We start from the raw sequence: 17,634 nt of genomic DNA, 5'->3' as shown, positions 1-17,634 counted from the left end.
GAAGCATTCAAATTGCGTCCCGATTCAATACATCGTCCTCCATCGGACTGGTCTTTAAGGCGATATTGCTGCCTCGGGCACTCTATGGTCCGTCTCCAGTGAGTCTAGATTTTCGAATCCGACGAAAAACTGATAGTAAATAGTAACATTCAGGGTTTCTAATGACGATGAAACACTCAAATTGTGTCGCGATCCAATTCATCGACCTCCAGCCGACTTGTCTACAAGGGGATATTGCTGCCTCGGGCTTCATGTGGTGCGTCTCCTGTGAGTGGGGATTTTCGAATCCGACGAGATACTGATAGTTAATTGTAACGTTCAGGGCCTCCTAATGACGGTGGAGCATTCAAATTGCGTCGCGAATAAATACGTCGTCCTCCAGCGGACTGGTCTCCAAGGGGAAATTGCTGCCTCGGGCACCTTATGGTCTGTCTCCAGTGAGTTTAGATTTTCGAACCCGACACAAAACTGATAGTTAACTGTAACGTTCAGCGCCTCCTAATGACGATGGAACACTCAAATTGCGTCGAGAGTCAATACATCGACCTCCAGCCGACTTGTCTACAAAGCCTCGGGCACCTTATGGTCCGTCTCCAGTGAGTCTAGATTTTCGAATCCGACGCTAAAATGATAGTTAATTGTAACGTTCAGCGCCTCCTAATGATGATGGAACACTCAAATTGCGTTGAGATTCAATACATCGGCTTCCAGCCGACTTGTCTCCAAGGGTCTGTTGCTGCCTCGAGCACCTTATGGTCGTTCTCCTGTGAGTCTAGATTTTCGGACCCGACGCAAAACTGATAGTTAATTGTAACGCTCAGGGCCACCTAATCACGATGGAACACTCAAATTGCGTCGAGATTCGATACATCGTCCTCCAGCCGACTTGTCTCCAAGGGGATATTGCTGCCTCAGGCACCATATGGTCCTTCTCCTGTGAGTTTAGATTTTCGAAACCGACGCGAAACTAATAGTTAATTGTAACGTTCAGGGCCTCCTAATGACGATGGAGCATTCAAATTGCGTCGCGATCCAATACATCTTTCTCCAGCGGACTTGTCTCCAAGGGTCTATTGCTGCCTCGGCCTCGTTAAGGTCGTTCACCTGTGAGTCTAGATTTTCGAATCCGATGCGAAACTAATTGTTAATTGTAACGTTCAGGGCTTACTATTGACGATGGAACACTCAAATTGCGTCGAGATTCAATACATCAGCATTCAGCCGATATCTCTCCGAGGGTCTATTGCTGCCTCGGGCCTTATGGTCGTTCCCTGTGAGTCTAGATTTTTGAATCCGACGCAAAACTGATAGTTAATTGTAATGCTCAGGGCCTCCTAATCACGATGGAACACTCAAATTGCGTCGAGATTCAATACATCGGTCTCCAGCCGACCTCCTTCAAGGGGATATTTTTGCCTCGGGCACCATATGGTCCGTCTCCTGTGAGTCTAGATTTTCGTATCCGACGCAAAAATGATAGTTAATTGTAACGTTCAGCGCCTCCTAATGACGATGGAACACTCAAATTGCGTCGCGATTCAATACATCGTCCTCCAGCGGACTGGTCTCCAAGGCGATATTGCTGCCTCGGGCACCGTATGGTCCGTCTCCAGAGAGTCTAGATTTTCGAATCCGACGAAAAACTGATAGTTAATTGTAACATTCAGGGTTCCTATTGACGATGAAACACTAAAATTGTGTCGCGATCCAATACATCGACCTCCAGCCGACTTGTCTACAAGGGGATATTGCTGCTTCGGGCTCCATGTGGTCCGTCTCCTGTGAGTAGGGATTCTCGAATCCGACGAAATACTGATAGTTAATTCTAACGTTCGGCGCCTCCTAATGATGATGGAACACTCAAATTGTGTCGAGATTCAATACATCGTCCTCCAGCCGGCTTGTCTCGAAGGGGATATTGCTGCCTCGGGCACCTTATGGTCGTATCCTGTGAGTCTAGATTTTCGAATCCAACGCAAAAATGACAGTTAATTGTTACGCTCAGGGCCACCTAATGACGATGGAACACTCAAATTGCGTCGAGATTCAGTACATCGGCCTCCAGCCGACTTGTCTCCAACGGTCTGTTGTGCCTTGGGCACCTAACGGTCGTTCCCCTGTGAGTCTAGATTTGCGAATCCGACGCGAATCAGATAGTTAATTGTAACGTTCAGGGCCTCCTAATGACGATGGAGCATTCAAATTGCGTCCCGATTCAATACATCGTCCTCCATCGGACTGGTCTCCAAGGCGATATTGCTGCCTCGGGCACTGTATGGTCCGTCTCCAGTGAGTCTAGATTTTCGAATCCAACGAAAAACTGATAGTTAATTGTAACATTCAGGGTTCCTAATGACGATGAAACACTCAAATTGTGTCGCGATCCAATTCATCGACCTCCAGCCGACTTGTCTACAAGGGGATATTGCTGCCTCGGGCTTCATGCGGTGCGTCTCCTGTGAGTGGGGATTTTCGAATCCGACGAGATACTGATAGTTAATTGTAACGTTCAGGGCCTCCTAATGACGGTGGAGCATTCAAATTGCGTCGCGAGTCAATACATCGACCTCCAGCCGACTTGTCTACAAGGCCTCGGGCACCTTATGGTCCGTCTCCAGTGAGTCTAGATTTTCGAATCCGACGCTAAAATGATAGTTAATTGTAACGTTCAGCGCCTCCTAATGACGATGGAACACTCAAAATGCGTCGAGAGTCAATACATCGTCCTCCAGCCGACTTGTCTCCAAGGGTCTATTGCTGCCTCGGGCACCTTATGGTCGTTCTCCTGTGAGTCTAGATTTTCGAATCCGACGCAAAAATGATAGTTAATTGTAACGTCCAGAACCTCCTAATGATGATGGAACACTCAAATTGCGTCGAGATTCAATACATCGGCCTCCAGCCGACTTGTCTCCAAGGGTCTGTTGCTGCCTCGGGCACCTTATGGTCGTTCTCCTGTGAGTCTAGATTTGCGAATCCGACGCATAACTGATAGTTAATTGTAACATTCAGGGCCTTCTAGTTACGATGGAACACTCAAATTGCGTCGCGATTCAATACATCGGCCTCCAGCCCACCTTCTCCAAGGGGATATTTTTGCCTCGGGCACCATATGGTCCGTCTCCTGAGAGTCTAGATTTTCGATTCCGACGCAATAATGATAGTTAATTGTATCGTTCAGCGCCTCCTAATGACGATGAAACCCTCAAATTGCTTCGAGAGTCAATACAGCGACCTCCAGCCGACTTGTCTACAAGGGAATATAGCCTCGGGCACCTTATGGTCCGTCTCCAGTGAGTGCAGATTTTCGAATCCGACGAAAAACTGATAGTTAATTGTAACATTCAGGGCCTCCTAGTTACGATGGAACACTCAAATTCCGTCGCGATCCAATACATCGTCCTCCAGCAGACTTGTCTCCAAGGGTCTATTGCTGCCTCGGGCACCTTATGATCGTTCTCCTGTGAGTCTAGATTTTCGGACCCGACGCAAAACTGATAGTTAATTGTAACGCTCAGGGCCACCTAATCACGATGGAACACTCAAATTGCGTCGAGATTCGATACATCGTCCTCCAGCCGACTTGTCTCCAAGGGGATATTGCTGCTTCGGGCACCATATGGTCCTTCTCCTGCGAGTTTAGATTTTCGAAACCGACGCGAAACTAATAGTTAATTGTAACGTTCAGGGCATACTATTGACGATGGAACACTCAAATTGCGTCGAGATTCAATACATCAGCATTCAGCCGATATCTCTCCGAGGGTCTATTGCTGCCTCGGGCCTTATGGTCGTTCCCCTGTGAGTCTAGATTTTTGAATCCGACGCAAAACTGATAGTTAATTGTAATGCTCAGGGCCTCCTAATCACGATGGAACAATCAAAATGCGTCGAGATTCAATACATCGGTCTCCAGCCGACCTCCTTCAATGGGATATTTTTGCCTCGGGCACCATATGGTCCGTCTCCTGTGAGTCTAGATTTTCGTATCCGACGCAAAAATGATAGTTAATTGTAACGTTCAGCGCCTCCTAATGACGATGGAACACTCAAATTGCGTCGCGATTCAATACATCGTCCTCCAGCGGACTCGTCTCCAAGGCGATATTGCTGCCTCGGGCACCGTATGGTCCGTCTCCAGTGAGTCTAGATTTTCGAATCCGACGAAAAACTGATAGCTAATTGTAACATTCAGGGTTCCTAATGACGATGAAACACTAAAATTGTGTCGCGATCCAATACATCGACCTCCAGCCGCCTTTTCTACAAGGGGATATTGCTGCTTCGGGCTCCATGTGGTCCGTCTCCTGTGAGTCAGGATTCGCAAATCCGACGATATACTGATAGTTAATTGTAACTTTCAGGGCCTCCTAATGACGATGGAGCATTCAAATTGCGTCGCGATTAAATACGTCGTCCTCCAGCGGACTGGTCTCCAAGGGGATATTGCTGCCTCGGGCACCTTATGGTCCGTCTTCATTGGGTCTAGATTTTCGAACCCGACGCAAAACTGATAGTTAATTGTAACGTTCAGGGCCTCCTAAAGACGATGGAACACTCAAATTGCGGTGAGAGTCAATACATCGACCTTCAGTCGGCTTGTCTCCAAGGGTCTATTGCTGCCTCGGGCACCTTATGATGGTTCTCCTGCGAGTCTAGATTTTCTAATCCGACGCAAAACTGATTGTTAATTGTAACTTTCAGGGCCTCCTAATGACGATGGAACACTCAAATTGGGTCGTGATTCAATACACCGGCCTCCAGCCGGCTTGTCACCAAGGGTCTGTTCCTGCCTCGGGCACCATATGATCGCTCTCCTGTGAGTCTAGATTTACGAATCCGACCCATAACTGATAGTTAATTCTAACGTTCGGCGCCTCCTAATGATGATGAAACACTCAAATTGTGTCGAGAATCAATACATCGTCCTCCAGCCGACTTGTCTTCAAGGGTCTATTGCTGCCTCGGGCACCTTATGGTCGTTCTCCTGTGAGTCTAGATTTCCGAATCCGACGCTAAAATGATACTTAATTGTAACGTTCAGAGCCTCCTAATGACGATGGAACACTCAAATTGCGTCGAGTTTCAATACATCGGCCTCCAGCCGACTTGTATCCAAGGGGATATTGCTGTCTCGGGCACCATATGATCCTTCTGCTTTGAGTCTAGATTTTCTAATCCGACGCAAAGTTATAGTTAATTGTAACGTTCAGCGCCTCCTAATGACGATGGAACACTCAAATTACGTCGAGAGTCAATACCTCGTCCTCCAGCCGACTTGTCTTCAAGGGTCTATTGCTGCCTCGGGCACCTTATGGTCGTTCTCCTGTGAGTCTAGATTTTAGTATCCGACGCAAAAATGATAGGTAATTGAAACGTTCAGATTCTCCTAATGACGATGGAACACTCAAATTGCGTCGAGATTCAATACATCGGCCTCCAGCCGACTTGTATCCAAGGGGATATTGTTGTCTCATGCACCATAGGATCCTTCTCCTGTGAGTCTAGATTTTCGAATCCGACGCTAAAATGATAGTTAATTGTAACGTTCAGCGCCTCCTAATGATGATGGAACACTCAAATTGCGTCGAGATTCAATACATCGTCCTCCAGCCGACTTGTCTCGAAGGAACTGTTGCTGCCTCGGGCACCCTATGGTCGTTCTCCTGTGAGTCTAGATTTGCGAATCCGACGCATAACTGATAGTTAATTGTAACGTCCAGCGCCTCCTAATGATGATGGAACACTCAAATTGCGTCGAGATTCAATACATCGTCCTCCAGCCGACTTGTCTCCAAGGGGATAAAGCTGCCTCGGGCACCATGTGGTCCTTCTCCTGTGAGTCTAGATTTTCGAATCCGACGCGAAACTGATAGTTACCTGTAACGTTTAGGGCCTCCTAATGACGATGGAACACTCAAATTGCGTCGAGATTCAATACATCGTCCTCCAGCCGACTTGTCTCCAAGGCTGTATTGCAGCCTCGGGCACCATATGGTCCTTCTCCTGTGAGTCTCGATTTTCGAATCCGACGCGAAACTGATAGTTAATTGTAACGTTCAGGGCCTCCTAATGACGATGGAGCACTCAAATTGCGTCGCGATTCAATACATCGGCCTCCAGCCGACCTTCTCCAAGGGGATATTTTTGCCTCGGGCTCCATATGGTCCGTCTCCTGAGAGTCTACATTTTCGAATCCGACGCAATAATGATAGTTAATTGTAACGTTCAGCGCCTCCTAATGACGATGGAACACTCAAATTGCGTCGAGAGTCAATATAGCGACCTCCAGACGACTTGTCTACAAGGGGATATAGCCTCGGGCACCTTATGGTCCGTCTGCAGTGTGTCAAGATTTACGAATCCGACGAAAAACTGATAGTTAATTGTAACACTCAAGGCCTCCTAGTTACGATGGAACACTGAAATTGCGTCGCGATCCAATACATCGTCCTCCAACCGACTTGTCTCCAGGGGTCTATTGCTGCCTGGGGCACCTTATAATCGTTTTCCTGTGAGTCTAGATTTTCGAATCCGACGAAAAACTGATAGTTAATTGTAACGTTCAGGGCCTCCTAATGGCGATGGAACACTCAAATTGCTTCGAGATCCAATACATCGTCCTCCAGCCGACTTGTCTCCATGGCGATTTTGCTGCCTCGGGCTAATTATGGTCGCTCTCCTGTGAGTCTAGATTTTCGAATCCGACGCTAAACTGATTGTTAATTGTAACGTTCAGGGCCTCCTAATGACGATGGAACAATCAAATTGCGTCGCGATCCAATACATCGTCCTCCAGCTGACCTGTCTCCAAGGGTCTATTGTTGCCTCTGGCACCTTATGATCGTTCTCCTGTGAGTCTAGATTTTAGAATCCAAAGCAAAACTGATGGTTAATTGTAACTCTCAGGGCCAACTAATGACGATGGAACACTTAAATTGCGTCGATATTCAATACATCGGCCTCCAGCCGACTTATCTCCAAGGGGATATTGCTGCCTCGGGCACCAAATGGTCCGTCTCCTGTGAGTCTAGATTTTTGATTCCGACGCGAAACTGATAGTTAATTGTAACGTTCAGGGCCTCCTAATGACGATGGAACACTCAAATTGCGTCGAGAATCAATACATCGGCCTCCAGCCGACCTTCTCCAAGGGGATATTTTTGCCTCGGGCTCCATACGGTCCGTCTCCTGAGGTTCTAGATTTTCGATTTCGACGCAATAATGATAGTTAATTGTAACGGTCAGCGCCTCCTAATGACGATGGAACCCTCAAATTGCTTCGAGAGTCAATACAGCGACCTCCAGCCGACTTGTCTACAAGAGGATATAGCCTCGGGCACTTTATGGTCCGTCTCCAGTGAGTGTAGATTTTCGAATCCGACGAAAAACTGATAGTTAATTGTAACATTCAGGGCCTCCTAGTTACGATGGAACACTCAAATTCCGTCGCGATCCAATACTTCGTCCTCCAGCCCACTTGTCTCCAAGGGTCTATTGCTGCCTGGGGCACCTTATGATCGTTTTCCTGTGAGTCTAGATTTTCGAATTCGACGCAAAACTGATACTTAATTGTAACGTTCTGGGCCTCCTAATGGCGATGGAACACTCAAATTGCGTCGAGATTCAATACATCGTCCTCCAGCCGACTTGTATCGAAGGGTCTGTTGCTGCCTCGGGCACCTTATGGTCGTTCTCCTGTGAGTCTAGATTTGCGAATCCGACGCATAACTGATAGTTAATTGTAACGTCCAGCGCCTCCTAATGATGATGGAACACCCAAATTGCGTCGAGATTCAATACATCGTCCTCCAGCCGACTTGTCTCCAAGGGGATATAGCTGCCTCGGGCACCATGTGGTCCTTCTCCTGTGAGTCTAGATTTTCGAATCCGACGCGAAACTGATAGTTACCTGTAACGTTCAGGGCCTCCTAATGACGATGGAACACTCAAATTGCGTCGAGATTCAATACATCGTCCTCCAGCCGACTTGTCTCCAAGGGTGTATTGCAGCCTCGGGCACCATATGGTCCTTCTCCTGTGAGTCTAGATTTTCGAATCCGACGCGAAACTGATAGGTAATTGTAACGTTCAGGGCCTCCTAATGACGATGGAACACTCACATTGCGTCGCGATTCAATACATCGGCCTCCAGCCGACCTTCTCCAAGGGGCTATTTTTGCCTCGGGCTCCATATGGTCCGTCTCCTATGAGTCTACATTTTCCAATCCGACGCAATAATGATAGTTAATTGTAACGTTCAGCGCCTCCTAATGACGATGGAACACTCAAATTGCGTCGAGAGTCAATATAGCGACCTCCAGACGACTTGTCTACAAGGGGATATAGCCTCGGGCACCCTATGGTCCGTCTGCAGTGAGTCAAGATTTACGAATCCGACGAAAAACTGATAGTTAATTGTAACACTCAAGGCCTCCTAGTTACGATGGAACACTGAAATTGCGTCGCGATCCAATACATCGTCCTCCAACCGACTTGTCTCCAAGGATCTATTGCTGCCTGGGGCACCTTATAATCGTTTTCCTGTGAGTCTAGATTTTCGAATCCGACGAGAAACTGATAGTTAATTGTAACGTTCAGGGCCTCCTAATGGCGACGGAACACTCAAATTGCTTCGAGATCCAATACATCGTCCTCCAGCCGACTTGTCTCCATGGGGATTTTGCTGCCTCGGGTTAATTATGGTCGCTCTCCTGTGAGTCTAGATTTTCGAATCCGACGCTAAACTGATAGTTAATTGTAACGTTCAGGGCCTCCTAATGACGATGGAACACTCAAATTGCGTCGCGATCCAATACATCGTCCTCCAGCTGACTTGTTTCCAAGGGTCTATTGTTGCCTCGGGCACCTTATGATCGTTCTCCTGTGAGTCTAGATTTCCGAATCCAACGCAAAACTGATGCTTAATTGTAACTCTCAGGGCCAACTAATGACGATGGAACACTCAAATTGCGTCGAGACACAATACATCGTCCATAAGCCGACTTGTCACCAAGGGTATATTGCTGCCTCGGGCACCATATGGTCCTTCTCCTGTGAGTCTAGATTTTCGAATCCGACGCGAAACTGATAGTTAACTGTAACGTTCAGGGCCTCCTAATGACGATGGAACACTGAAATTGCGTCGCGATCCAATACATCGTCCTCCAGCCGACTTGTCTCCAAGGGTCTATTGCTGCCTGGGGCACCTTATAATCGTTTCCCTGTGTGTCTACATTTTCGAATCCGACGAAAAACTGATAGTTAAATGTAACGTTCAGGGCCTCCTAATGGCGATGGAATACTCATATTGATTCGACATCCAATACATCGTCCTCCAGCCGACTTGTCTCAATGGGGATTTTGCTGCCTCGGGCTCCTTATGGTCGCTCTCCTGTGGGTCTAGATTTTCGAATCCGACGCGAAACTGATTGTTAATTGTAACGTTCAGGGCCTCCTAATGACGATGGAACACTCAAATTGCGTCGAGATTCAATTCATCGTCCGCCAACCGTTCTGTCTCCAAGGGGATATTGCTGCCTCGGTCACCATATGGTCCTTCTGCTGTGAGTTAGATTTTCGAATCCGACGCGAAACTGATAGTTAATTGTAACGTTCAGAGTTTCCTAATGACGATGGAACACTCAAATTGCGTCGCGATCCAATACATTGTCCTCCAGCTGACTTGTCTCCAAGGGTCTATTGTTGCCTCGGGCACCTTATGATCGTTCTCCTGTGAGTCTAGATTTTCGAATCCAAAGCAAAACTGATGGTTAATTGTAACGCTCTGGGCCAACTAATGACGATGGAACACTTAAATTGCGTCGAGATTCAATACATCGGCCTCCAGTCGACTTATCTCCAAGGGGATATTGCTGCCTCGGGCACCAAATGGTCCGTCTCCTGTGAGTCTAGATTTTTAATTCCGACGCGAAACTGATAGTTAATTGTAACGTTCAGGGCCTCCTAATGACGATGGAACACTCAAATTGCGTCGAGATTCAATACATCGTCCTCCAGCCGACTCGTCTCCAAGGGTATATTGCTGCCTCGGGCACCATATGGTCTTTCTCCTGTGAGTCTAGATTTACGAATCCGACGCGAAACTGATAGTTAATTGTAACGTTCAGGGCCGCCTAATGACGATGGAGCACTCAAATTGCGTCGCGATTCAATACATCGGCCTCCAGCCGACCTTCTCCAAGGGGATATTTTTGCCATGGGCTCCATACGGTCCGTCTCCTGAGAGTCTAGATTTTCGAATTCGATGCAATAATGATAGTTAATTGTAACGTTCAGCGCCTCCTAATGACGATGGAACCCTCAAATTGCTTCGAGAGTCAATACAGCGACCTCCAGCCGACTTGTCTACAAGGGGATATAGCCTCGGGCACCTAATGGTTCGTCTCCAGTGAGTGTAGATTTTCGAATCCGACGAAAAACTGATAGTTAATTGTAACATTCAGGGCCTCCTAGTTACGATGGAACACTCAAATTCCGTCGCGATCCAATACTTCATCCTCCAGTTGACTTGTCTCCAAGGGTCTATTGCTGCCTGGGGCACCTTATGATCGTTTTCCTGTGAGTCTAGGTTTTCGAATTCGACGCAAAATTGATACTTAATTGCAACGTTCTGGGCCTCCTAATGCGATGGAACACTCAAATTGCGTCGAGATCCAATACATCGATCTCTAGCCGACTTGTATCCATGGGGATTTTGCTGCCTCTGGCTCCTTATGGTCGTTCTCCTGTGAGTCTAGATTTTCTAATCCGACGCAAAACTGATTGTTAATATAAACGTTCTGGGCCTCCTAATGACGATGGAACACTCAATTTGCGTCGAGATTTAATACATCGTCCTCCAGCCGACTTAAATCCAATGGGATTTTGCTGTCTCGGGCACCATATGATCCTTCTCCTCTGAATCTAGATTTTCGAATCCGACGCTAAAATGACAGTTAATTGTAACCTTCAGGGCCTCCTAATGACGATGGAACACTCAAATTGCGTCGAGATTCAATACATCGGCCTCCAGCCGACTTTCCAAGGGTTTGTTGCTGCCTCGGGCACCTTATGGTCGGTCTCCTGTGAGTCTAGATTTGCGAATCTTACGCACAACTAATAGTTAATTGTAACGTTCAGGGCCTACTAATGACTATGGAGCACTCAAATTGCGTCGCGATTCAATACATCGGCCTCCAGCCGACCTTCTCCAAGGGGATATTTTTGCCTTGGGCACCTATAAGGTCCGTCTCCTGAGAGTCTAGATTTTCGAATCCGACGCAAAAATGATAGTTAATTGTAACGTTCAGCGCATCCTAATGACGATGGAACCCTCAAATTGCTTCGAGAGTCAATACAGCGACCTCCAGCCGACTTGTCTACAAGGGGATATAGCCTCGGGCACCTTATGGTCCGTCTCCAGTGAGTGTAGATTTTCGAATCCGACGACAAACCGATAGATAATTGTAACATTCAGGGCCTCCTATTTACGATGGAACACTCAAATTGCGTCGCGATCCAATACTTCGTCCTCCAGCCGACTTGTCTCCAAGGGTCTATTGCTGCCTGGGGCACCTTATGAACGTTTCCCTGTGAGTCTAGATTTTCGAATTTGACGCAAAAGTGATAGTTAATTGTAACGTTCAGGGCCTCCTAATGGCGATGGAACACTCAAATTGCGTCGAGATCCAATACATAGTTCTCCAGCCGACTTGTCTCCATGGGGATTTTGCTGCCTCGGGCTCCATATGGTCGCTCTCCTGTGAGTCTAGATTTTCGAATCCGACGCGAAACTGATAGTTACTGTAGCGTTCAGGGCCTCCTAATCACGATGGAACGCTCAAATTGCGTCGAGATTCAATACATCGTCCTCCAGCCGACTTGTCTCCAAGGGTATATTGCTGCCTAGGGCACCATATGGTCCTTCTCCTGTGAGTCTAGATTTTCGAATCCGACTCGAAACTGATAGTTAACTGTAACGTTCAGGGCCTCCTAATGACGATGGAACACTGAAATTGCGTCGCGATCGAATACATCGTCCTCCAGCCGACTTGTCTCCAAGGGTCTATTGCTGCCTGGGGCACCTTATAATCGTTTTCCAGTGACTCTAGATTTTCGAATCCGACGAAAAACTGATAGTTAATTGTAACGTTCAGGGCCTCCTAATGGCGATGGAACACTCAAATTGATTCGAGATCCAATACATCGTCCTCCAGCCGACTTGTCTCCATGGGCATTTTGCTGCCTCGGGCTCCTTATGTTCGCTCTCCTGTGAGTCTAGATTTTCGAATCCGACGCGAAACTGATTGTTAATTCTAACGTTCAGGGCCTCCTAATGACGATGGAACACTCAAATTGCGTCGAGATTCAATTCATCGTCCTCCAACCGATTTGTCTCCAAGGGGATATTGCTGCCTCGGTCACCATATGGTCCTTCTGCTGTGAATTTAGATTTTTGAATCCGACGCGAAACTGATAGTTAATTGTAACGTTCAGAGATTCCTAATGACGATGGAACACTCAAATTGCGTCGCGATCCAATACATCGTCCTCCAGCTGACTTGTCTCCAAGGGTCTATTGTTGCCTCGGGCACCTTATGATCGTTCTCCTGTGAGTCTAGATTTTCGAATCCAACGCAAAACTGATGGTTAATTGTAACGCTCAGGGCCAACTAATGACGATGGAACACTTAAATTGCGTCGAGATTCAATACATCGGCCTCCAGCCGACTTATCTCCAAGGGGATATTGCTGCCACGGGCACCAAATGGTCCGTCTCCTGTGAATTTAGAATTTTGAAACCGACGCGAAACTAACAGTTAATTGTCACGTTCAGGGCCTCCTAATGACGATGGAGCACTCAAATTGCGTCGCGATTCAATACATCGGCATCCAGCCGACCTTCTCCAAGGGGATATTTTGCCTCGGGCACAAAATGGTCCTTCTCCTGTGAGTCTAGATTTTCGAATCCGATGCGAAACTGATAGTTAATTGTAACGTTCAGAGCCTCCTATTGACGATGGAACACTCAAAATGCGTCGAGATTCAATACATCGGCCTCCAGCCGACTTTCCAAGGGTTTGTTGCTGCCTCGAGCGCCTTATGGTCGTTCTCCTGTGAGTCTAGATATGCGAATCCGACGCATAACTGATAGTTAATTGTAACGTCCAGCGCCTCCTAATGATGATGGAACACTCAAATTGCGTCGAAATTCAATACATCGTCCTCCAGCCTACTTGTCTCCAAGGGGATATTATTGCCTCGGGCTCCTTATGGTCGTTCACCTGTGTCTAGATTTTCGAATCCGATGCGAAACTGATTGCTAATTGTAACGTTCAGGGCTTCCTAATGACGATGGAACACTCAAATTGCGTCGATATTCAATACATCGGCATTCAGCCGCTTTGTCTCCATGGGTCTATTGCTGCCTCGGGCACCTTATGGTCGTTCCCCTGTGAGTCTAGATTTTTGAATCCGACGCAAAACTGATAGTTAGTTGTAACGCTCAGGGACACCTAATGACGATGGAGCATTCAAATTGCGTCGCGATTCAATACATCGTCCTCCAGCGGACTGGACTCCAAGGTGATATTGCTGCCTCGGGCACCGTATGGTCCGTCTCCAGTGAGTCTAGATTTTCGAATCCGACGAAAAACTGATAGTTAATTATAACATTCAGGGTTCCTAATGACGATGAAACACTCAAATTGCGTCGCGATCCAATACATCGACCTCCAACCGACTTGTCTCTAAGGGGATATTGCTGCCTCGGGCACCAAATTGTCCGCCTCCAGTGAGTCTAGATTTTCGAACCCGACGCAAAACTGATAGTTAATTGTAACATTCAGGGCCTCCTAATGACGATGGAGCACTTAAATTGCGTCGCGATTCAATACATCAGCTTCCAGCCGACCTTCTCCAAGGTCATATTTTTGCCTCGGGCACCATATGGTCCGTCTCCTGAGAGTCTAGATTTTCGAATCCGACACAATAATGATAGGTAATTGTAACGTTCAGCGCCTCCTTATGACTATAGAACCCTCAAATTGCTTCGAGAGTCAATACATCGTCCTCCAGCCGACTTGTCTCCAAGGAGATATTGCTGCCTCGGGCTCCTTATGGTCGTTCACCTGTGAGTCTAGATTTTCGAATCCGATACGAAACTGATTGTTAATTGTAACGTTCAGGGCTTCCTAATGATGATGGAACACTCAAATTGCGTCGAGATTCAATACTCGGCATTCAGCCGATTTGTCTCCAAGGGTCTATTGCTGCCTGGGGCACCTTATGGTCGCTCTCCTGTGAGTCTAGATTTTCGAATCCGACGAAAAACTGATAGTTAATTGTAACGTTCAGGGCCTCCTAATGACGATGGAGCATTCAAATTGCGTCGCGTTTGAATACATCGCCCTCCAGCCGACTTGTCTGCAAGGGGATATTGCTGCCTCGGGCTTCATGTGGTCCGTCTCCTGTGAGTCGGGATTTTCGAATCCGACGAGATACTGATAGTTAATTGTAACGTTCAGGGCCTCCTAATGACGATGGAGCAATCAAATTGCGTCGCGATTAAATACGTCGTCCTCGAACGGACTGGTCTCCAAGGGGATATTGCTGCCTCGGGCACCTCATGGTCCGTCTCCAGTGAGTCTAGTTTTTCGAACCCGACGCAAAACTGATAGTTAATTGTAACATTCAGGGCCTCCTAATGACGATGGAACACCCAAATTGCGTCGAGACTCAATACATCGTCCATCAGCCGACTTGTCTCCAAGGGTCTATTGCGCCTCGGGCACCTTAAGGTCGTTCTCCTGTGGGTCTAGATTTTCGAATCCGACGCAAAACTGATAGTTAATTGTAACGTTCAGGGCCCCCTAATGACGATGGAACACTCAAATTGCGTCGAGATTCAATACATCGTCCTCCAGCCGACTTGTCTCCAAGGTGATATTGCTGCCTCGGGCACCATAAGGTCCTTCTCCTGTGAGTCTAGATTTTCGAATCCAACGCGAAACTGATAGTTAATTGTAACGTTCAGGGCCTCCTAATGACGATGGAGCACTCAAATTGCGTCGCGATTCAATACATCGGCCACCAGCCGACCTTCTCCAAGGGGATATTTTTGCCTCGGGCACCATATGGTACGTCTCCTGAGAATTCAGATTTTCGAATCCGACGCAATAATGATAGTTAATTGTATCGTTCAGCGCCTCCTTATGACGAAGGAACCCTCAAATTGCTTCGAGAGTCAATATAGCGACCTCCAGCCGACTTGTCTACAAGGGGATATAGCCTCGGGCACCTTATGGTCCGTCTCCAGTGAGTGTAGATTTTCGAATCCGACGAAAAACTGATAGTTAATTGTAACATTCAGGGCCTCCTAGTTACGATGGAACACTCAAATTGCGTCGCGATCCAATACTTCGTCCTCCAGCCGACTTGTCTCCAAGGGTCTAATGCTGCCTGGGGCACCTTATGATCGTTTTCCTATGAGTCTAGATTTTCGAATTCGACGCAAAACTGATAGTTAATTGTAACGTTCAGGGCCTCCTAATGGCGATGGAACACTCAAATTGCGTCGAGATCCAATACATCGTCCTCCAGCCGACTTGTCTCCATGGGGATATTGCTGCCTCGGGCTCCTTATGGTCGCTCTCCTGTGAGTCTAGATTTTCGAACCCGACGCAAAACTGATAGTTAATTGTAACGTTCAGGGCCTCCTAATGGCGATGGAACACTCAAATTGCGTCGAGATTCAATACATCGTCCTCCAGTTGACTTGTCTCCAAGGGGATATTGCTGCCTCGGGCACCATATGGTACTTCTCCTGTGAGTTTAGATTTTCGAAACCGACGCGAAACTAATAGTTAATTGTTACGTTCAGGGCCTCCTAATGACGATGGAGCACTCAAATTGCGTCGCAATTCAATACATCTGCCTCCAGCCGACCTTCTCCAATGGGATATTTTTGCCTCGGGCACCAAATGGTCCTTTTCCTGTGAGTATAGATTTTCGAATCCGACGCGAAACTGATAGTAAATACTAACGTTCCGGGCCTCCTATTGACGATGGAACACTCAAAATGCGTCGAGATTCAATACATCGGCCTCCAGCCGACTTTCCAAGGGTTTGTTGCTGCCTCGGGCACCTTATGGTCGTTCTCCTGTGAGTCTAGATTTGCGAATCCGACGCTTAACTGATAGTAAATTGTACCGTTCAGCGCCTCCTAATTATGATGGAACACTCAAATTGCGTCGAGTTTCAATACATCGTCCTCCAGCCGACTTGTCCCCAAGGGGATATTGCTGCCTCGGGCACCATATGGTCCTTCTCCTGTGAGTCTAGATATTCGAATCCGACGCGAAACTGATAGTTAATTGTAACGTTCAGGGCCTTCTAATGACGATGGAGTACTCAAATTGAGTCGCGATGTAATACATCGTCCTCCAGCGGAGTGGTCTCCAGGAGGATATTGCTGCTTCGGGCACCTTATGGTCTGTCTCCAGTGAGTCTAGATTTTCGAATCCGACGAAAAACTGATAGTTATTTGTAACATTTAGGGCGTCCTAGTTACGATAGAACACTCAAATTGCGTCGCGATCCAATACATCTTTCTCCAGCGGACTTGTCTCCAAGGGTCTATTGCTGCCTCGGGCTCCTTATGGTCGTTCACCTGTGAGTCTAGATTTTCGAATCCGATGCGAAACTGATTGTTAATTGTAACTTTCAGGGCTTCCTAATGACGATGGAACACTCAATTTGCGTCGAGATTCAATACATCGGAATTCAGCCGATTTGTCTCCAAGGGTCTATTGCGCCTCGGGCACCTTAAGGTCGTTCTCCTGTGGGTCTAGATTTTCGAATCCGACGCAAAACTGATAGTTAATTGCAACGTTCAGGGCCTCCTACTTATGATGGAACACTCAAATTGCGTAGAGAGTCAATACATCGACCTCCAGCCGACTTGTCTACAAAGCCTCGGGCCCCTTATGGTCCGTCTCCAGTGAGTGTAGATTTTCGAATTCGACGAAAAACTGATAGTTAATTGTAACATTCAGGGCCTCCTAATGACGATGGAACACTCAAATAGCGTCGGGATCCAATACATCGCCCTCCAGCCGACTTGTCTCCAAGGGTCTATTGGTGCCTCGGGCACCTTATGATCGTTCTCCTGTGAGTCTAGATTTTCGGACCCGACGCAAAACTGATAGTTAATTGTGACGCTCGGGGTCACCTAATGACGATGGAACACTCAAATTGCGTCGAGATTCAATACATCGGCCTCCAGCCGACTTGTCTCCAACGGTCTGTTGTGCCACGGGCACCTTACGGTCGTGCTCCTGTGAGTCTAGATTTGCGAATCCGACGCGAAACTGATAGTTAATTGTAACGTTCAGGGCCTCCTAATGACGATGGAGCATTCAAATTGCCTCGCGATTCAATACATCGCCCTCCAGCGGACTGGTCTCCAAGGTGATATTGCTGCCTCGGGCACCGTATGGTCCGTCTCCAGTGAGTCTAGATTTTCGAATCCGACGAAAAACTGATAGTTAATTGTAATGTTCTGGGCCTCCTAATGACGATGGAGCATTCAAATTGCGTCGCGATTGAATACATCGCCCTCCAGCCGACATG

Source organism: Schistocerca serialis, unplaced genomic scaffold (genome assembly GCF_023864345.2).
Source record: "Schistocerca serialis cubense isolate TAMUIC-IGC-003099 unplaced genomic scaffold, iqSchSeri2.2 HiC_scaffold_1393, whole genome shotgun sequence".
NCBI lineage: Eukaryota > Metazoa > Arthropoda > Insecta > Orthoptera > Acrididae > Schistocerca > Schistocerca serialis.
Note: the sequence above shows the minus strand (reverse complement) of the source record.